Source organism: Lathyrus oleraceus, chromosome 3 (assembly GCF_024323335.1).
Source record: "Lathyrus oleraceus cultivar Zhongwan6 chromosome 3, CAAS_Psat_ZW6_1.0, whole genome shotgun sequence".
Lineage (NCBI taxonomy): Eukaryota > Viridiplantae > Streptophyta > Magnoliopsida > Fabales > Fabaceae > Lathyrus > Lathyrus oleraceus.
The window spans coordinates 260,825,196-260,849,539 of NC_066581.1; positions in this window are offsets into that span (position 1 = coordinate 260,825,196).

Consider the following 24,344-nt stretch of genomic DNA (forward strand, 5'->3'; position numbering starts at 1 on the left):
TTTATATTAACGTAGCTGTCACTTATAGTTAAGTCAAAAACCACTTTTTGAAAACAATAGAATCCGTAGAAACTCTTTTTAAGAAAACACTAATCGTTTAAACACCCTTATCTCAAACTCTCGCTCTGTTGACTTAGGTTATATAATTAAATTCAAATGCTTAACTCTCGTCCTCACATCCAATCTTTAAAAATACTTTTTGAAAAATGTTAGAATTTAATTAACTCTAAAAATTGCTCTCGCCCTGATCTAGAATTAATGTCCAATTTACACTGTCCAGTCAAAACCTCAAACTCTCGCTCTATTGATTTTAACTTCTTTATGTCTTTTACTTTCGTACAAAAACTTTGTTATTAAACCTATAAATTGAGACCGTAAAAAGAGTGATTTTAATTTTAAACTTAATTAAACCAACTTAGTTTTGATTCCTTCATTCCGCTTACTTTACATACCGATACCTAAATAAATCAGCCAGACATGCTAAACAGACTTAAATAAATAACATGCATAAACAGATTCATCACATGCAAGCAGCAGAAATTAAAAATAAAAACAAGCATATATAAATTCAACAAATAAATAAAGAACCTGAATAATTAAATAGCAGTCTTGAACACTCCACCACAGACCGGTTGGATTTGTTCTTGAGTTCTTCAATCAGGCAGAAAAATAAAACGAAGGAATAAAAAAACTAGATTCTAACGTAAGGTTAGATCCGGTAAAAGGTACACAATAGTTTCCGGTGTAGAAACTATTGTGCGAAAAATTAATTAAGAGCTAGAAAAGAAAATAGAATTGCAAAAGAAAACAATATAGAAATTTGTAAAAGTAATACTGTAAAAATATGCCTAAGCTGCTGGAAGAAGAAAAAATGCGAAAACGGAAAAAATCTGGAAAAAGCATGGATGCGTGGAAGCGTGGACCCTAGAGCTTTCCAAAAAGCTACTATTTATATGCTACCTCCTGCAACTGCCTTCCGCGTCAAAAGTCTTCAACGTGCAGAATAGTTGGGCGTGGAAATAGGACTCAACTTCTCTGAAGCGTTCCTTGTGCCTCAAATATAGGGGAATGGTGTGACGTCCGTCACACCATGTGTGACGCTCGTCACACAAGTGCATATAGCGTGACGCTCGTCACAACCTCTGTGACGCTCGTCACAGGCACAACGCCTGTGCCTTCTTTGGGCTGGGCTTGGCTTTTGCTATTTGTTTCCAAAAACTTCTTTTTGCACCTCCTTTTCTTCCTTTTTTTTACTTTTGCTTCAAATAGATACCTGAGATAAATAGAAAGAAAATAACGCGTAACATCCGATAAAATGAAATAAATTAAAGTAAATAATAATATAATTTAGTTGAATTAAGTCCTAAAATGTGATATAGTTTCATGTTATCATTCACATCTAGGGTTTGAGACCCTCATATCTAAGAGCACAACCAAGGAATGATCCATAATGTCTCTAAGCATAATATATGAGTCCCAATGATCTTTTCATGCTATTTTGATCAAGATTTCTTCAAGAGTTTGGAGTTGGTTTGCCTTGGAAACCCTAGTTTGTCTGGGTATCTTGAGTAACTTCTTCAACAAGCTTCCTCATCAATTGATCAAATTTCTCAAGGGACACATCAAAATTAATCATATTATGCATATATGATCTACCATGAGCCTAAAAATACAAGAGAATTGCAAGTTAGCAAGTTGGTTGATGGTGGTTGGCCATATGGATTCATCTGATCAAAACTGGGTCTCCCTAGACCCTATCTCCTACAATTTTCATCATATGAAAATGATTATAAAAGAAATGTTACTCTAAATGACATTCCAAACAACTTTCATGTTAAGGTCTAGAGCTAATTTTGCTTGGAAATTCATTTTCCATGTTGAAACATTATAGGTTATTTTTTCTAAACCCTTATGTGAAAGTCAACTTCCCAAGGCCATAACTTGTTCAATTTTTATGATATGAAAGATTTACAAGTTGCACAATCAAATTCAAGATGTCTACTTAAACTTTTATGTTTGGAGTGAGATCTAAATCAACTTTTATGAGCATGTGATATAATGATACATTATAGGTCATTTTGGACCAATACCATTGAACACGTGATTTTCCTCAACTTCAAAAATGTATAACTCTTTCATTATAAATCCAAATGATATTAAATTGGTTACCATTTTTAAGGTCTTTGAAATAGGTACAACTTTGATGAAGGCACGTTTCTCATTTGGAGCTCACATAAAGAGTTTAGTGAGGTGGAACATTGAAGTATATGACTTGACACTTAGAAAATTTTCCAACATGTTGAAATTTCCAAACTTCCACCTCAAAATTCACCATTATACAAGTTCCAAATGGAAAAGTGTTAAACATAAGAGTTGTTCCTCTTGATCTAAGATTTCCAAAGAGTCCTAATTCATTCATTTTAGATCAAGCTTGCTAGGGTTGCGCATGGTGTTAACATGCCTGCATCAATTGGAAAAATCAAAACTTCCAATGATGATTTCACATTGCCTTGCCAATCAAGCTTGATTCAGACCTTATTTCAGTTGGTTTTGGACCTTAGTGCATTACTTCATGGGCCTGTACACGCCCATGCAAGCTTGAACATGACATTGCCAAATTTGGAAGAAATTGCAAGTGTGCAAATAACACTTGAATTTACTATAAATAGAGACCCTCTGAGCTTATTTCAAAGGATCCTTGCGCACCAGCTTTGCCTCCACTCTTCAAACCCTCACAATTCAAAGGAAAACCTGATAATTTTCACTTGAAAATTGAGTTTGAATCTCACTGTTTGGAGATTCAAAAACTCCAGGATCCAAAGCTTCTTACCATTCCTAATCCACTTATGCAAGCTATTGGAGCAAGATCAAACAAGAATTGAAGCAAGAGAGATCAAGTTCTGCACATCATTGAAGGTATTTTTCAGATTTTTTATTCTATTTGATTCTCACTCAATTCTCATCAATTCTTTTGGATCTTTGGTGGTCTGAAGTCCTACCAATGTAGGCAAGAAGATTGAGTTGCTTTGAGGTCAAATCGAAGCAACTTAGTTGACACACCTCAAAATTCAACTCCTCATATCTTTCTATATATTTGGAGTTAGTTAAAATTGAGGTCAGATTCATGCTCTACGCCATTTTTTCTTTTAGATCATGTCCTCCTTTTTCATTTGTGTCATGGTAATGATTGGACCAGTCCGGCCAAGGTCGCCTGAGAAGACGACCAGCATTTTGCTCCGGCAATGATGTGGCGTGGTCCTGAACCATTGATCCAGTTTAAAATGTTTTAATCAAGAGCGTTGGTTTGGATGACCAGTTGTGTGGCGCGCTGACTAAGTTCCATCATGAAACGCGTGTTTGTGTCCACTTGATCTGCCACCTCAATTAATGAGGGAGATCAAGTGCTCCACGTTTTTTTGTATTTTCTGATTTTCATTAATTCATATTAATTTTAATGTTGATCCAAAAAATATGAGAGTTTCACAATTTTTTTAAAAATAAAATCCTCTTTCATATTTTCAATTAAAATTATTTTTTGGATCATTATTAAATTTTTTATGATTTAATTGATTTTGTGATTATTTTTAATTTTTTAAAAATACTTTTAAGTTTCCAAATATTCTGAAATTTTTTCTCCAAGGTCCTTTGACCTTGTTTGACCTATGATAAATCTCATGGCCATTTCTTTGGTGTTTTGATGAGGTTTTAGAAAATTGACCAACCATATTTGATTTAATGAATTTTTAGTATTTTTTAAATTGAATAAATGCCAAATAATTGTGTTGAGCCATTTTGATTGACTTTGTAAGTTTGACTTGTGTTGTTGGGCCTTGGTCAAGGTTGATTTGACTTTGCTAGGTTAAGATCATTGGATTTAGGGGATTGATGGAATGTACATCCCATCTCCCAAAATGAATGAATGATCTTAATTTGGTAAAAGTCCTCCTTTGTCCAGTTTGAGTTTGATCTATCTTCCCTCCCTCTTCATCTCATTCCCCTTCTTTACGCATTCATGTCATGGACCTATGATATCTCTACATCCTAAGGCTAGTTGATTGCAAAATCAACATAAGTATGGATGAGATTAGGCCACCACTTTTGCAAATTCTTTTTGTGTGTGGTATGTTTCATGAGCATAGTCCACTATACTATGTCTCTATCATGCATTAACACCAAAATTCTATTACCTGACCTCAAATAGTTATGACTTCTATAAAAGTCCATTTACAATTGCTTAACATAGCGCTAAATTTTGATACAAAAAGGCATATCATTCTAGTTAGTGAGATTGTAAGTCTCCCCTCTTTCATGGTATTATGTGGAAACTTGGCCTTTTTTCCTTCCTTTGGAAGATGTCTTGGTTCAAGGATTCATGCTTGTGATAAGTGGGTTGAGTGTTCTCCAAAGAATGACTTAAAAAAAAGAGCAAAAGCAATACTAACTTCTAAATCATTAACAACTAACATTTAATTTCAAGTTATTTACTTTAATGCACTTTATTTTTTAAGCCTTATTCATTTTCCATTATTCATACCATTCTAATTATTTATGTTAATGCCATTTTTACTTTGTCCACTTGGACCATATTTGTGTGATACATTTTGTTTGTGTATATTGTGTTTGGTTGTTTAGTCTTTGACCATTAATGTACATAATAAGAACAAAAACCCTAAAAAACATCTTGTGTGAACTGTTGGTTTGATCTAAGACAATTGGATTTAGAATTTAGGCAACACTCCCTATGCAAAGGACTTGGCTAATGCTAAATTTCATGTAACCAAGTGCTTGTAATTTGAAACTTCATCTGATACATCATTGAAGATCCATTTGAGTTCATCTACAACATGATCATTGTGAAACTGTTATTTTGAACCTGTGACTTGTGGCATTGAGGAATTCATCTGCTACACGGGAAAATTTGAAGAAGATCATGGAGTTGCTAAGCTTGGGTATGGCTATCTTTATTTGATGCTTTGCTCTTCAAGTTGATATATTATGCATTGTTTGTTGCTTGATTCTAAAAGTCCAAGGGAATTTGGGTTTCTATATGACATTCTTGTCTATTTGATTGCAATCCATTGGTCAGATCTTTTCAACTCTCAACTTTTAAATTTGTGCTTAGGATTAGTCCCTTCATCTCCTCCCCATTTCTTTAATTTCAAAATCTCTCCCTCTTGTTTTTTTAAATCTTCTTTGCTTGTGCTTGTTTTCCTAAACTTAGACCCTTTGCAAATTAGAAACTTTGGTCTTATGCCATTGCCATTGCATTTTCAAACTTCTTTTCTTAAATCAAACTTGTAAATAGACTTAACTATACTTGACTTAAAAATTTCAAAAGCCAAAAAGAACTAACTCATTCAAACCATTTTTAGGCCTTTATTCCCTTTTAAACTTAAATCTTTTGTTAAAAGCAATGCATCCACTTTAAAATTTATACCACGAACTACGAGGTTTTGATCCCTCATTTTTATGTTGGTACGTAGGCACAAGTCCGAAGGTCTTGTCAAACACAAAAATATAATTAATGAATTCTTTTCTCATCCCCCTATTCTATTTGCTTGCAAACATCATTTGTACAAAATACATATGCACACAAAAAAGGGCTCCCTAAGAGTACCTAGGACGCTTTGGGTGCTAACACCTTCCCTCTGTGTAACCAACCCCTTTACCTGTAATCTCTAGCATTTTATTAGTTTTGATTTGAAAACCTCTTATTTTTTGGTTTTGTTCGTACTTTTCCCTTTTCCCTTGGAAACAATAAAACTGAGGTGGTGACTCTTGTTATTTGATGTCTAGCTTATTCATAACTTGATGATCACGAATTTACTGCTACACTAAGGAGCCTAGATCTCACCAACGATCCAAACACATACTTAGGCGTTATCACCTCATTCGAGAGATAATAGATAGAGGTGATGTGAAAATATGCAGAGTACCTACACTTGACAATATTGCTGACTGTAAGACCCTAATTTTGACCCTAAGATCCCTCATGGCATCACATCATTGCTCATTGCATTTGCCTCAAGGATCATAGCATCTTGGGTCATTACCCTAGGGTTGGGACTTGTGTGAGTTGGTTTGAGACCACCAAACATGCTTGAATTGTATATTATTGCTTTTCTTATTTTGTTTACTAACCAAAAGCATAAAAATATGTCACTAACATCTTTTGTTTTGAAGCTTAAGCAGTCATGTGATCTAAGGCTTCTAGGAGGCCCCTATGTCCATTGAAGTGACCAGATGAAGATGAAAGCAAGCATGACAATGGTTCCCAAAGCTCTCAGTCATAATATATGCCCCCAAGTATCTCAATTTGTCAATTTGATCAAGATAAACCAAAGGGCTTGAGGATTGTTTCTCAAGGAAACCCTAATTCAACTGTGCATTGACTGTGCCTTGCTCATGAAGCAACCTCAACCTATGATCAAATACAATCAAGGGAAGTTTCTTTCATTCATCATATTATGCATATATGAGCCTATGTGAGGCCCCTCAATCATTCATTCAACAAGATTTGAAGTTTGGACTTGAGAAGTTGACCAGTCAATTCATCTGACTATGTTGAAATCCACTGAGACCTAACTTTTGATGTGTTTGTCAAATGATGATGACCCCAAGAGAAAAAATGTTCTTAAGAACCATATGAAAAACTTTGATGTTCATTTGAAACATGGAAGGTCATCATTAATTTCAAAACATTATAGGTCATTTTGACTGAAAACCTAATTTTAGGTCAACTTCCTAAGGACCTAACTCCTTCATATTTTATGATCTTGAGGTGATACCAAGTGCATTGGAAAGTTTAGGATGTCTAATTCAATTGTTATGTTGTAAAAATTTCCATAATCCTAAAATAAACACATGTGGTAATACAAAACATTATAGGTCACTTTGGACCAAAGCCATTGAAATGTGAAAAAGTCCAACTTCAAGTGCCCATAACTTTCTTATCAAAATTCCAAATGATGCAAAATTTAAGTCCAAATTGATTGTCTTGAAAATATCTACAACTTTGATGTTGAAGGTTTTGCAATTTGAGGCTTTTTTCATTGAAACATAAGGGCTTGAAGTTGGTAATTTTTGGCAAAATTTTCAAATACATGTTTTGTACCTTGAACTTCATGGCCAGTTTTCAATATTTTCCAAACTCCAAATGAATTTTTGTTTCAGTTTAACAAATGTTTGCATGTTTTAATTGATAAATATCATTGTTTTAAACAAATAAAGCTTTTATAAACTGTTTTTAAACAAAGTGAACATTCACGATGACTAAAAGGATAAATGGAATGTCTCCAGTGCTCTCCCAAGGATAGTACGATCTCCAAAAGGGTAAGACATTTGTTCATATTCCTAGAATATTTGTATCCTCTTCATCATCTATCAGGTTTGTATCCTCAGTAAGCGCAGAGAAGGGTGATACACCACCAAATTCCCTAGAGAGTCTGGAGTTTCGGTTTTGGTCTTCTAACATCCTCAACTCCCCAATGAGTCTGAGTCTAGCATATGTGTTTTATCAAATATATGGTTGTCATCCCTTGTGTGGACTGACCTAAAATCCCGTATAGATTGATAAAAATTGATATGCTATCTTTTCGAGGAAGTTGGTCTTCCCTCAGCATGATTGGAAATCTCCCGCAGAATAGAGCATGAATTCCCAGCATGAGTGGAAATTTTCAGCAGGTTGGTTTGTAGCTTATCCCCAGTGGATTCGCATACAATTTTTCCCCCAGCAAGTTTTCTTGCCATTCATCCTTAGTAGGGTTGCTCACATTTAGACTTCCCCTAGTTGGTTCGCCAGCAGATTATCTCCAGCTGATCGCCTACAGGTTATCCCCAGTTTGATCACCAGCAGTATTTCCCCAGTAGAGTTGCCTGATCAAAGACTGATATTTGCTTCCTCCTCCTTGGATAGTTTCCTCTAGCAGAGCTGGTGTTGAAAATGTTTATTTCCTTCCTCAGCGGAGCGGTGGTTCCCTTCTCCTCGGTAGAGATGTTTCTCCAGCAGATATGAGGAAATTTGTTGAGCTTTGAAACTTTTGTTTGGTGGTTGTTCCCCAAAGAGTTTCATATCTTTCCTCGATAAGTTCCCCAGTGGAGTTTCTTCTACAATGGATCTTATCCGTGCTGAGCCCCCCCGATAGAGTTTCCTCTGCATCGGATCTTTTGTCTATTCATCACCAAATCCTTGGCGATGACTCAGTAGCTTCCCTAGCTGAGACTTTACCTGATCCTAGTTTGGCTTTGGGACTTTAAGGAAGATGTGTTATTTTCTTCCCAAGTAGAGTTCTTCTATGACCGATCTTATCCATATCTCTGCATATTGTTGGAAGATCCCCGCCTTTTGTGGTTGTGATCTTTTGCTGATCCCCAACAGCGGTCTTGTTCCCCTAGCAGTAGTCTTTGTCCCCGGAAGTGACTCTGTTTGACCCTCAGCGGTGATTGTTGTTTCCTGGTATCTGTTGCTCCCCACTAGATTGGATTTTCTCCTATGGGCATGGCCTTCTCTTTTGAGATGTTGTACCAGATGTCTGTCCATTGATCCTGGACCTGTTTGTGTCAGATATGTCTGTTTGTCAGCATTTATGATACATAAACCACGCATATACATGCATATTTGTAGCATTCAGATATTCATGTTGCATTCTTTGCCATATATCTTTGATTGTTATCTCCTGCTATTTGGTGGTACATGCTTCCCCAAGCAGATGTTTATGTTTGATCTCTCCATATAGAGTCAGCCCTTATAGGCAGAAAGTGTCTATCTGTCCTTCATTATTCCCCACTGAGTTGTGTCCTCGTGGATGATTATTGTTTCAGTTTCCTTCCTAAATATGTATTGGGACGGAATTACTCCCCTGAGTTATATCCTCATTGGGTTGAGTCTTGTTTGATTGTGTCTTTCTAGCTTGTTCCTAGATTGACTCCTGTCTTGTTAGTTCCCCTTGCAGTTCCCTGTGGTTTAGCTGTTCAATTACTCAGTAAACAGTAATTGTTCATTCTTTCCCCAGTGGATGTTGTGGCCTTCTACCTAGTAACCGGTAGTTGTAAGTCCTATTTCTGTGGTTTTCTACCCAGTAACCGGTAGATGTAATCCCTCTTTGTTGGTTATCTTTATCCAATATCCGGTATTGATATTCCTTCATTTTTTGAGTGTACCACCCAGTAACCGGTGATATACCTCCCGGATCATGGCTTTTGTCAATGTATCCCCAGCGAGTCATCTTTCATTTACCCTTGTTTGGTAATGATTGTTTCTCCCCCCTTTTTGATTGGTCATCATTTTATACCCAATAACCGGTATCCCGATGTCCTTTATTTTCGGTCGATTTATCCTTTATTAACCCAGTAACCGGTTGTGGATAATCTTCTATGCGAGTATATTATCTATGTTTTGACGGTAATAGATAATATATCTCATGCGCTCTTCAGTCGAAGTCTATTTCTTCCCTAGTTGAGTAAGATTCGTATTTCCTTATGGAATCGAATGTCCATCCTGTAATCGAGTTTGCTTTTCCAGCCCTCCTTTCGGATGATGAGTGTCTTGGAAATATTCCCCAATTCACGCCTGGTTGGTCACCTATTATATGCCCAGTAACCGGTATCCCTGGTGTTCCTTCCTTCTGCTCCCTATTATAACTTTTGTCCCCTGTGGAGTTAGATTTTCCTGAGTTGAAACATACCTTTTAGGTCGTCCTCAGATGTTTTGGATGATTGATATCTCTCACCCGTATACCGGTCTTAGATATTTTTTCTCCCGAGCGTGTTATTCTCTCACACTTATACCGGTGTTTTGATCACATGTCTCTTTGAGCTTATTACCCAATAACCGGTAATACCTCATTTGTTGTTTCCTCAGTTATGTCCTTTATGGACTTCCCCATTTGAGTCCGGATTTTTATCCGAAGTATCCTTTGTGGATAGTTTTGATGTATTGGCATATTCCCCAATACATGCACCTTTGCGTCAGCTCAAGTCTTTCCATTGATTTATTTTCATGGAATCCCTTCGTGTCTCCCAGCAAATTTCAAGTCGTGACCTGCTCACACATTTTACCCCTTATTTTCCCCCCGGAGTCTCTATTTCCCTAGAGAGTGTATTACTCTTATGGATTTTCAGTTTCTCCTGATTTCTTGTTCCTTTGTGGACGTACACCCCCACAGAGTATTAATTTTTGCATGCATACATTTGCACCATAAGGTCTCTTAGGGACCAAAATTCGTCTCTTTGTTATTATTTAAGCCCATTCTACCTCGTCGAGACGAAGATTTTAACCTTCATATCTCCGGCTAGAATGACCTTAAATAGGGGCATCTTTAAGACCCTAATTTTGACCCTAAGATCCCTCATGGCATCACATCATTGCTCATTGCATTTGCCTCAAGGATCATAGCATCTTGGCTCATTACCCTAGGGTTGGGACTTGTGTGAGTTGGTTTGGGACCACCAAGCATGCTTGAATTGTATATTATTGCTTTTCTTATTTTGTTTACTAACCAAAAGCACAAAAATATGTCACTAACATCTTTTGTTTTGAAGCTTAAGCAGTCATGTGATCCAAGGCTTCTAGGAGGCCCCTATGTCCATTGAAGTGACCAGATGAAGATGAAAGTAAGAATGTCAATGGTTCCCAAAGCTCTCAGTCATCATATATGCCCCCAAGCATCTCAATTTTTCAATTTGATCAAGATAAACCAAAGGGCTTGAGGATTGTTTCTCAAGGAAACCCTAATTCAACTATGCATTGACTGTGCCTTGCTCATGAAGCAACCTCAACCTATGATAAAATAAAATAAAGGAAAGTTATTTCATTCATCATGTTATGCATATATGAGCCTATGTGAGGCCCCTCAATCATTCATTCAACAAGATTTGAAGTTTGGACTTGAGAAGTTGACCAGTCAATTCATCTGACTATGTTGAAATCCACTGAGACATAACTTTTGATGTGTTTGTCAAATGATGATAACTCAAAGAGAAAAAATGTTCTTAAAAACCATATGAACAACTTTCATGTTCATCAAAATTTAATTTGAAACATGGAAGGTCATCATTAATTTCAAAACATTATAGGTCATTTTGACTGAAACCCTAATTTTGGGTCAACTTCCCAAGGACCTAACTTCTTCATATTTTATGATCTTGAGGTGAGACCAAGTGAATTGGAAATTTTAGGATGTCTAATTAAATTGTTATGTTGGAAAAATTTCCATAATCCTAAAATAAACACATGTGATAATACAAAACATTATAGGTCACTTTGGCCCAAAGCCATTGAATAGTGAAAAAGTCCAACTTCAAGTGCCCATAACTTTCTCATAAAAAATCCAAATGATGAAAAATTTAAGTCCAAATTGATTGTCTTGAAACTATCTACAACTTTCATGTTGAAGGCTTTGCAATTGAGGCTTGTATCATTGAAACAGAAGGGCTTGAAGTTGGTTATTTTGGCAAAAGTTTCAAATACATGTTTTGTACCTTGAACTTCATGGCCAGTTTTCAATATTTTCCAAACTCCAAATGAATTTTTGTTCAACATAACATTTGTTCCTTATGTCAAGACCTTTCCAACCATTACCCACATGCTTATGTTTCAATTTTACAATTGGCATTTTCGAAGAGGTGAAGTTTTGTGACCAATTATGCATAACATGTTAAATCCTCATGCACAAGCTAATGCATTGCAATATGCATGCCCATTTCACTTTGGTTGATGTTCAACACTCAATTGCAATTGCTTTTGGGCCTCACATGCGTCTGTACATGCCCATGCATGGAGGACCCAAGTTCATGCACACACGAGTTCTCACATCTTTGCATCAGTTGTGGCTATAAATAGAAGGCATTGCTCACTTCAAATGGTAACCTGAAGGCGCCTGAAACTCTGCTGAATTGATTCCCTACCCTCTCACCAAAGGAATTTGCAATTTCACTTTCATTTTTCAAGTGTGATTTTCAACAACATCAGTTGATTATCATCACTAATTCTTAAGCCTAGCTCTCATACCAAGCATCCAGATCAAGCTGCAAGCAAAGGATTGGTTGAATTGTGCCATTGAAAGCTGCTCTACAAAGGTTTATTCTCCAACTGTTTTCCTTCGAATCTCTTTGAATATTGTGCATTGCTTAGTTTGGTTTGCATCTCTGAAGTCCTCATGTGAGAGGCAATTGATTGGTGGTTTTAATTGAGAATTAGTTAACTTCAGATTGAACACCTCATTTTATAACCTCAGATTTCTTCCTCCATAAGAATCTTGAGAAGAAACTAAGGTCACAGCGGTGATATACATCACCCCAGCTTTCGAATGGTATATGGATCGCGTGCTATGGTTGAGGTTTGAAAACCTACAACTGGTGGCCGAATTATGGCTTCTCACCGGAGAAGACAGTGGTTTCCACCACCGTCCCCACGCGTCCAAACCCTGGCCCTTGGATGAGTGTTTCCAGATCTAATCTTGGCCCTATGTTGTTATGACTTATTTTAATGCTGAATGCCACGCTGTTGACCAAGGTGTACCATATGCGCGCGCTTCTTGTTCTTTGGATCAGCCACGTTAATTAATGAGCGTTGATCCAAGCGCTGTGGATTTTTCTAATTTTCTGAATTTCCATTTTATTTTATTTTATTCCATTTTATTTTAAAAATTCATAACTTCTTTATTTGGAATCACAAAAATATGGGACCAATTGCAAAAAATATCTCTTAAATTCTATTTTCATAAAATGATTTTTAATTATTTTTGTGATTCCATTTAATATTTTTGTGAATTATTTCTTTTCTGATTGTTTTTAATTCATTTAAAATACTTTTTGATATTCAAAAATGCCAAAAATATTTTCTTAACATCTTTGGATGATGATGAATCTATGAAAAATATTCTCATCAATTTCTTAATTGATTTGAGATTTATTTGAGATTTTAGTCCAATTATGTTATTTTTCTCCATTTTTAATTATTTAAAATTAGTTTCTGTTTTCAAAAAATGTTGAGAAAATTTGTCAAACCTTGTTTGACCATGTTAGACTTATGATGATCCAATTGGACTTATCCAAGTTGATTTGAATTGGATTTGAAGTTTGACCTTTATTTGTTCATTTTATTTTATGTATTATTTTAATTCCGAAAAATACCAAAAATATGTTTGACCTTTCTTGACTTCTAATCTTCATTTCACTTCTGTTTACCATTGATTGATGTTGATTCCATTCATGTTTGATCAATGTGTTTTGGTTATGTCATTTAACTTTTCATTTTGTACATTCCATTTCCATCTTCTTCTTATTCTTCTTCTTTTTCTTTTGACCAATGAGTTAATGATTTGTGGTTAGCCTTGACATATGAGAGGCTTAACCTTCTTTGATCCAAATCAAATTCATCTTGATCAAAGATCAAGTGAATTGCTTTGTGTCAAAGATAGGTTGCTTCTTGGTCAAGCAAAGAACCTGAAATCCATACAAGGTCATTCTTCTTTTCTTTTGGCATGGAAAGTTGTAGGAGCTTGGCTTACTAGTCATGGTCTCTAACTTGTGTTCATTTGCCTATAGTTTTATTGACCGGCCTCAGATAGGTGTGACTACTACATTAGTCCACTTACGATTGCTTAACATAGCGCTAAGTTGCCTTATGGCACACTAACACTAATTACTAATTACTAACTCTTAATTCAAGCATTTAATTCTTGCAATTTACTTTAATGCAATTTAATTTCTTGCCCATTTATTCATATTGTCTTTGCCCTTTGCTCACTTGAGCTCATGTTTATGTTTATGCCATTTTCCTTTTGCTCACTTGAGCACATTATTGTGTATATACTATTGCCTTGTGTTTGTTTTGTTTTGTTTGTGTGAACCAATGCAAAAGGAGAAAGGGCTTAGAATTAGGACCTTACCTATGCTAAATAGAGTTCAAGAGCAACTAGGCCTCATGCCTTTAGAATGCTAAATATGTTGAAGAGCAACTAGGCCTCATGCCTTTAGAATGCTTATGTCTTGAAGTTGAGTTGAAAGGACCTCTATTCTAAACTCACTCTTGTCCATTCTTTCTATTGCATTGTGGAACTTTTTGATTTGTTTGTTCTTGTGTGGTAGGGATCCCAAACTTGAGCTAATTAGAAGGACCATTGTCATGAGCATCCAAGATAAGAGAGACAAATCCAAATTGGAAGATCCTAGGAGCTTGATTGAATATTTGCTTGATTGCTTGAGTTAATTGCTTAATGCTTGCTAAGTCCAAAGGAAAGGAGCAACTTGGATCATCTTTATGATCTCAAGAAAGGAACTCCAAGTGGTTTTATTTCTCTTCTCTCATCTTTGCATGTTTAGGACCTAGCCCTTCTCTTCTTCTCTTTACTCTAACCCAAGCCAAACTTATTTTGTGCAAACATTGACATTGTTTTCAAAATTAGAAACCTAGGCACTATGCCTTTGATTTTTCAAACTCTTTTTCATAACACTTATTTTGAATTGAACTTTAAGTCAACTTTGACTTTCTTTTGTGAATACTTCTAATTGGTAATTATAACTCATTCAAGTTTGTTTTTGTGGTTCCAATGACCACCTTTACCAAAGCTTTTCATAAACATTAGCTATTAGGTTTGAGTTATCATAGTGGTTGATGTAAACCTCACCTTATCCTTAGTGATTGGACTATAAGTCTTCCATACTTATTATAGGGTGGATCCTCACTAGTATGTTGAAGCTCTCCTCACATGGTGGATTGTGGTTTAGGTTGAGTTTTCTCCCTTTGATAACAAAAGACCTTAAGGCTTTTGACCAATCAATTCACCAACTTACTTTTGAGATTTTTACCCCGAACTACGAGGTTTTGATCCTACCTTTGTGATGGTACGTAGGCAATGGGTTTATCCATTTAAATAACAAAATTGTAAATAATTTGTATATTCTTTTCTCATCTCCCCAATCATGTTTGCACAAATATTTTCACAAATACCAACCTACCGTACAACATTTGTAAAAAGGGCTCCCTTAGAGTACTAAGGATGTTTTGGGTGCTTAAAATCTTCCCATTGCATAACCAACCCCCTTACCCAGATCTCTGACATTTTTATTAGTTTTTGATTTGATAAAACTTCTCGGTTTTTGTTCACTTTCTAACTTTTCCTTTGGATAGAAGTGCGGTGGTGACTTGAATTGTATGATTTACTTTTGATTTAGTCAATAAATCTAAAGGTAACGAATACCCCGCTACACTGACCCACTGATAAACCTCTTGCGCAGCAGAAGCATGATGGCCATACTAGATCTATGGGCATTAGGGGTATGCCTGATTGGCTCTAGTGCTAGTGGGAGATTGTTGGTGTAAGGCTTAGAGGCCAATACTTTTGGTACTTGTATCGAATTGTTTATTAATAATAAAAGGCTTTTTCTTTATTATGTTTGTTTAATAAAGTCCCTAGAATAGCTAGTCCGTTTAATGTATCAAGTGTGATTTAATCATGAGATCCCATTAAACATAAGGAAACTATTCTTAAAGTATTCGTAGTCGAGCTTTGTTGTGAAGTGGGATAACATTAAAGCATTATGACTATTATGTATATAGACTGATGATCACATCTCATGGATCATGGATAAGGAGTTATCAAGTCTTAAACATAAGTATGAATATTGAGAGTAATATTTATACTGGATTGACCCGCTATGAGAATACTATATAGAATGTTATGCTAAGTGTCATAAGTTATTCTCATGGTGATAATGGTGTATACCACCCTTTGACCTGAAACCACTATGTACCCTAGATGTAGAGTCGAGTGCCTTATTGCTGATCAAACATTGTCCATAACTGGATGACCATAAAGACAGTTGATGGGTACTCCACGAAGCATACTGAGGGACATGAGTGACCTAGATGGAATTTGCCCTTCCTGCGTAACAGGATAAATGTCTACGGGCCCAATATTGAACTGGACAAGGATGACACGATCTATGCCTTGTGTTCAATATAGACATAAGGGCAAAAGGGTAATTGTACACATAAGTATTATCACAAAAGGATTTGTCAGATCACATGACATTTTCGTGTCTTGGGTAGCAGTGATGTGTTGCTAGATACCGCTCACTGTTTATTATGTTAAATATGTGATTTAATATAATTGTCAATGCCGCGAAAACCTACAGGGTCACACACAAAAGGACGGATTGATGAGAGATAGAGTAACTAAGGAACACCGTAAGGTACGGTGCACTTAAGTGAATTGTAGAACATCGTAAGGTACGGTGTACTTAAGTAGAATACAAAATATGGTAAGGTACCACATGCTTAAGTGATTTTGGAATATTATAAGATATGGGCCACGTACACTTAAATGGGTTTTTTAGTTAGCAATTGTCACGGCGGGAAAATTCCGAGTGTAAGCTATTGATTAACTTAAATCGATTGAAATAGAGTCACCACCGAATTTTTATTTATTCCAAAAGGAAAAGGGAGAAATATCGAGAAAACCCTAAAGAAAACTAGGTACGGGAGTCAGTTATGCAAGGGGAAGGTATTAGCACCCCTCACGTCCGTAGTACTCTATGGTATCAACACAAGTCTGTTTGTTCTAAGGGTGTCTAAGTCTAAAGCTTAAAAGCTAAAGAGGAATGCAATGCATGATAGAAGGTTGATTTATTTATAAAGAAAAAAAGAAAAGGTTTTTATTAATGTGCCCGACGTGGTTATGAACCTTTGTGCCTACGTACCCCCTTAGTGAGGGATCAGGGCATTCGTAGTTCACCTCAAAAAGTTGGTTTGTTTGTGTTTTTTAGGCAGATAATGTTACATTCACACTCTAGCTTTTTGACGACTTACCGCCCGACCTTTAGGGGCTTACACGTCGCATTGCGCGGAATGGAAATAACACATCCTTTGTTAAGAAGAAGGTTTGCAAAAGAAAAAAAGGGCCAAGAGGACAAAAAGAGTTTGATTTGGTTTGTATTTTTGTTGTATATAGTGATGAGTTAATCCCAATGTAGGGACACTCTTCCTTCTCCACTTTTATGAAAAATATTTGAGAATTGGTCCACAATAAAAGGCTATGAATAAGAGAAATAATGGTAAACTGAATGTACCGCCTCATTACCCTCTTATTACTTAAGTCTCGTAACATGTGAACAAACTCGTTATGGCTTAGTGTTTTGAATTTGATTAAGAAAAAGAAGGTATAATGCAAAATAAAGAAGAAAAGGCTAAGGGGAGACTAGACAAAGCCCTAACATTGTCATGCAATAGTGGCCCTAAAGTTGAGGATAAGGGAGACTAAGCAAAACACTAATGTTAGCATGCATGAATAAAATCCTAAGGTCTAATGACTTATCTTGCACAAGATGAAGTCAAATCCTAAGGGAGAATGGCAAACAAAAAATAAATAAGTAAGCAAGGATAATCAACATGCATACTATGATCAAGCAACAAAACAAACTCACAGAGATGATGCATAATATTGCCACAAGATGTAATGCACACGGAGCAATACTCAAGAAATCTATGCAAAACAAAACAAACTAATGTATGATCAAATATCCATGTGATAAGGCAATGACAAGCCCAAAGTCATCAACATATCACAAAGGATGCCAAATGATTAAAGCACTAAGGCTAAATCACAAAATAAACACAATTCACACAAGTGAGAGATATCATCGCACAAAGGAATCATATATCAAAGGTCAAACAAGGAAGGTATGATCACTAAAGGATCAAAACAAACAAGATAAGGTGTTATCTAAGACATACCAATAAGTATCAATCATTGAACATCATTCAAGAAATGAAATAGTCCTCAAGATACAAAACTAACTAGCGAAAACATCAAACAAAGCTCAAAGGAAGCAAACTTGTAATGCAAGCAAGAAGGAAGGACAAAGATGAAAGTAGTGAAATATTCACATACACATGAAAACATACTTCAAATATATATCCTTAACCCTAAAGGTCTCACCATCAAAGAGGAAAGAAAACAAAGTGGGAGGAGGAGAAATGTTGCTTCCCAAAAGTCATCAAAGTGGACTTGTAATTGAATGCAAGCCATAGAATCATAGAAGTTATACCTTAAAGGTAAAATGACTTTAGAATTCAGTAGCAAACACACAAGATTCAATTCAATATGGATGAAAGGTATTTGGCAAAGGAACGCATCAAAACAATCTCCTAACCTTGATCACATATGAATGAAAATAAAGCAACAAAGACAATCATAGCAAACACAAGTTAGGGATCTTAAATGAATCAACCAAATTGATCTTAAGTCCCTAAATATGTCATGAGAATAAGATAAAGAAATGAGAATCATCTCCTTAATGGTTCGCATCAATGCATTCCATGTATCTCACAAAAACCACAAATAAGCGTAAGAAAGAAACACAATCAAAGAGAAATATCAAGGTGATCAAATGAAGTCAAATACCTCTCAAGTCTTTTATAAGACTATCCTTGAGCTTATCATTCTTCTAATCATCAATAGAGTCAAGGTCAAAGCAAAAGTTGGCTCAAAAGATCAAAAGGGTAGGAAACTAGGGTTTACAAACCACACAAACTTATATGCTTAAGGTAAAAGCCAAATGATCAACTTAAAATTTCCAACAATTGAAAATAAGTTGACATACCAATTAAGCACCAAATGATCATAACATACCCAAAACTAAGCGTTAAATTATGTCCACAAGCTTCAAAATGAAGTTGGGTTAAATTACACTAGGCAAAAGGGATGCTCATGATAAAAAAACCAAAGAAAATAGAAAAATAGGATATAAAATCCAAACAAAATATTTACAGGAGCTCGAATCTCTAACAAGTCATAGGCATATCCTTGCTAAAGCCAAAAGATCAAGGCAGCGCCAAAACAAAAAGAAAAGTTGAAACTAGCTCACAAACTATTCTAAAACAACCTTTGAACAAAATAAATTTGAAAAAGATACAAAAACAGAAGAAAAAAATCTACAAAAATAACAAAGATCAACTTAACATCTTACAAAAGCTAGAAAATATTTTTGAGAATTTTTATGACCAATGGAAGTGAAGGAATTACATTGAAACTTCATGTAGAAGCCATAAAACCTCAAGAATCCATTTAAATCTTGTCCGATTTTGAAAACAAAGCAACAATAAAAATAAATTTGGTCCAAGACCATCAAAAATTCCATAAAACTCATTAATATGAAAATATTTTTATGAGATTTTTAGGGTTCATAAATTGGTCATAAATAATTAAATTCATAAGCTATATAAAAGAAATAACAAAGTAAACACGTTTTAGAAATTAAAATACCAAAAATAGAAAACTAAATTTAAAAATAAAATTAAAATCACAAATAAAAAATAGACACAAATACTTTTCAGAACATATTTTTTTTATATTTTTTTGATAATTAAAAATATTTTTAATAAAATAAACAATTAAAAGAAAATAGAAGAAAATAAATGACTAAAAATAAAGTTGGTCAAACATGTCCACATGGTATTCCGGGCCAAGCCAATCAAAGCATATCCAATCATTGGGTGTTAGAGGACAAAAACAAGGTGAGCCAACCACAACGCGCCACATGGCTCTGCAAAAGCAAAAAAAATTCAAAACCTCCTCATAAAATCGTGAAATACGATTTTCAAGCTTTATACTTCCAATCCATTTTTTCCTTCATTTCTTAACTAAATAAAATGTTGTAAACACCAAAGTTGTAGATCTCAGAGAGATCTACAACTTTGGTTTTGAAAGTTTTACAAAAGGATGAAAGATGAGAGAGAAATATGGGAGAGAAGTTGGCTAAAAATCACTTTTTCACTTGAAATCATGTTTCACGAATTCCAACCAGGCAACTTCACTTCCATTTTTCTCCTTCGTTTCTTAACGAAATAAAAAGTCGTAGACACCAAAGTTGTAGATCTCAGAGAGATCTACAGCTTTGGTTTAAATTTTTTTTCAAAAGCATGAATGATGAGAGAGAAATCTGGGCGAGAAGTTGGCTAAAAATCACTTTTCATCAAATAACTTCCAATCCAAAAATCAGAAAATCAAGCAAGAATCAATGGAAAGTTTCAACATGAAAAATGTTCTAAACAACATCAAGAACACATACAATAGTTTCCAGATCTTGAAATGCCATGGTTAGGGTTTTGCAAGCTTACCAAGTGGAGAAAGAGTCCACTGCCCTCTTGTGCTTCCAAAATCAAAAGAAACCCAGAAACTCTTGTAAACTATTTTTCTTTCAACTCAAATAAAGAGTTTTTATATTGAGAAACTCTGGAGAAAAAGCTTGATTCAAGAGGGAGAAAGATAAAACCAATTTGGTGTTTTTTGAGAAAGGGGAAGAGAGACCTTGTGTGTCTTGAAATGGATGACCTGACTTGCTTATATAGGCCCCCAAAGTGAGGGTAGAAGAGTCATTGCAAGCAAAGAGACGTTGGAGGGCATAAATGGAAGATAAGACCAAAAATCAACTTGTTAAGCAAGGCTGCATTTTGTTCACATTTGGATAGGGGGTTTGTGCATTTTGGACACCTCATAAGTGCAGTAGTACATGGGAAAAAGATGGTACAAGTTAGTGGAGTGTAGAGAGAGAAACATCAAAGTTGACAATTTTGGCAAAAATGAGGTTTTAAGTGCAAAATTGGCCAAAATGGTTGTATGGGTGCAAATAGAAGGGATGGTACTCTCATTCACGACCCAAATAGGTTATGGGCTTGATTTGAGTAAAAAAGAATGGCTACATTTTGAGAAAATGGAGTATATGCAAAACTAGGTTTTAGTAAATTCACAAAAACCATCCCTTGGTCTCATGGCCATAACTTTCTCAATTTTGAGATTTAGCTCAAGTTTTTGTACTTCTTGGAAAGGTATTGAGATGCAATTAAACTTTAGTGTTGGTAGAAATTTGGTTTGAAACATTTAAAGTCCCCAAAAGTGGCCTCAAAAATGGCTGAACGGTGAAAATGACCCATAATTCTAAAAAATGACCTATAATGTCTTGCTCCATAACTATCAAAATAAGCATTTTTTGGACATGGGACCAAACTGACAAACTTGTAGGTCTTATTCCCAGATTTCCAGGCATATAAAGTTTGTAAATTTTCAATAAAAAATGAGGAAGGTATGAATTTTACAAAATCAACACTATGAAAAAACTTACACTTAGAAAGATTTCCACTTCACCAAGTTACTTCATGAACAAGTTAGCTTCCAAAACCACATTTCCTTTGAATTTTTTCACGAAAATCCATATGATGTTGAAACATGATTTTTGACTTCAACTTTGACCAAAAGTCCACTTGGTCAACAATTGACTTTTGTTGACTTTTACTCAAATAATCAAGAATAAATCACTGGACATCAAATAATACCCACCAAAGGTCCATGATCAAAATGAGGATTCCCTAATACACATGTAATCCATTGAGAACCAAGTTGCTCAAGAAATTTGTCAGAAACAGCCTTTGACCAACAATTGACTTTTTCACTAATCAGGTCAAAATTCAACAATCATCCAATGCAATGCTTTGAGAAGTCTTGTGATGAATCCAATGGTCATACTTGATACCTTGGGCCATCAATTGATCAAAGAAACCAATTCTGGATGAAAATTCAACTCAATTCTTGAAAGGGGCCAAAACCCTAATTCCTGATCAAAAGTCCTAAGGGCCAAGTAACTGAAGCCACACCCTGATTCCTTAAAGATTCTTGGGGAATTTCAAAAAGCCAATGATATTGAATCAATAAGATACTCATGAGTATGAGGTCCCACACAACTCTCCTTGAAAACTTCCATCTTCAACTGATGATCACAAGCTCTAGCAATCCTTGATCCCACACACAAGTACCAATGTAAATGCAATGTATGAGCAACAATAAGCATATGATGGTTGAAAACCAAGTGAGCAAATTTTGGGGTGCAACAACTGCCCCTATTCAATCAACTTAAACCCGAGAGAGGAAAAACAGAGTTTTGAACTATCAAGGTAGAAGGGGATTGAATACCAAAAGAACCATAAAATTTGCAATCTGGGTGAAACAAACACTGTTCCAAACACAAAAGAAGCAGAACCAGGTAAGAAAATGACCAACGCCAGGTCAAACCCAAAAAGAAGTGGTCAACGCCAGACCAAATCAAAGAGAGTGTCCAAATAAAAGGAGAGATGATCAACTCACGATCAAATCAAACAACCGACCAACGCAAGGCCAAATCAAAATAGGAAATTATCAATGCAAGATCAAAACAACAACTGACCAACGCGAGGCCAAACCAAAGAGAAGAAATGATCAACGCAAGATCAATCCAACAACTAAAACTGACCAACGCAAGGCCAAACCAAAACGAGAAATGATCAACGCAAGATTAAAACAACAACTGACCAATGCAAGGCCAAACCAAACAGAAGAAATGATCAATGCAAGATCAAATCAACAACTAAAATTGACCAACGCAAGGCCAAACCAAAACGAGAAATGATTAACTCAAGATTAAAACAAAACAACTGACCAACGCAAGGCCAAACCAAAGAGAAGAAATGATCAACGCAAGATCAAATCAACAACTAAAACTGACCAATGCAAGTCCAAAACAAAACGAGAAATGATCAACAAAAAAAATCAAAGACTGAAACTGACCAACGCGAGGCCAAACCAAAGAGAAGAAATGATCAACGCAAGATCAAATCAACAACTAAAACTGACTAATGCAAGGCAAAAACAAAGCGAGAAATGATCAACGCAAGATCAAATCAAAGACTGAAATTGACCAACGCGAGGCCAAAGAGAAATAGCCACAAAACAACTCAACAAGTGAATGCCAAAAATTGGCCTCACAACAGGTCACACAACAAGTGAAAGATTTCTATGAATAGCAATAGGTAACAACCAAAATAAGCTTATGTCTTAATGCATGTTTGAATTTTTCTTTTTATTTCTTTTTTCTTTTGGTAGATGCAATGCAATATGATGCATGAAAAGGGGCACCCTGCCGGGGCGTGACAGAAACAAATCAAGAAAACTCAGAGAGAAATCCTGAACTGATCTTCACAGGAGAAAACAAACCAAAATAAGTTGCCTACCATACAACGGTTGCAAATCCTGGTGAGGAATTGCAAAAATAAATTGGAAAATCTGTTGGAGAAATTAAATTTCAATGCAAACTCTGATGGGGAGAAGAAACAAACTTGTCACTGCTTCCGCTAGGAATGAAAAACGAAACTCTGCGCTGTTGGGAATAAGAGAAGTCAGGCGTAAAACTCTTGTGGGGAGTGAAGTAATCTTTGCGCAAAAAACTTCAAAAACACTATTCGATCGGAGATATGAGAAATCTTGAAAAAGAAGTCTCAACAAAGCAACTCTACTGAGGAATAGGAAAATTCTCAACCCAAAACTCGGCTGGGGAATGAGAAAGTTCACACAACTAGAAATGGAAACTCAGTTAGGGATCAAACTCTGCTTCGAGAATAAACATCCTTCGGAGTAAGCACAACTATAATAACATCTGCTAGGGAATAAAATACTTCACCGAGAAATCTCCTCAAAACCTGTCAGACGGGAACTCTGTTTTAAAAAAAAAGCTAGGGAAGTGAAATCTCAATGCAAACTTTGGCGTATAGACACGAAACTGGGCTTTGCCAAGGACATCGTCAGCAAACATTAATTTGTCATTACAACTCGATCTGCGAGGAAGAGAACCAAACTCCGACTTCTACGCGCTAATCAACTTCATAGGGAATAAGGACCTCTAATCAGACACTAAAAAAGTAGTACGGACTAGGGATACCAAATCATTTGCTGATTCTAAACACCAGTCCTTCGATAAAATATCAAGAACCAAACTTCACTTGGGGGAAGAGAACTCTTGCAGACTCCACTAGGAGTAAAGGGCTCTATCTGAGGCAATCTTCACTGGGGAGATATGAACCCAACAATTTGTGCCCATGTTGGCGCAACAAATTCACATATGCTCAAACAAATCTAGAAACACAAACCAACGTGCCCCAGGTATGTATTGGCAACTTCAACCATCGTCAGGTCACTCACATTTATTAAGTAAGTTAAATTTATTTTTAAATCATGCGTTTCAAACAAAGCCTTTATATTTTCAGATGCAAAATTTGTCAGAAAAATTGGACGTTCTTTGCGATCAAAACAATAATAGTAAAAAAAGTAGAGACAAATTTCTAAATAACGACTCATTTTATTAATTGATGGGCCTATAAATAGGCTATGTACATCAGGAAGCAATTCCTAAAAAGAGGTAATTGCGTACAAACATCAAAAAGAAAAGGTACAGTGGTGGCTATATGCAACTGGATTTCCACTGGATTATGACTCTGCTATAACTTTCTTGACCTTAAAGTTCCTCAATATCTTGCTTTTTGA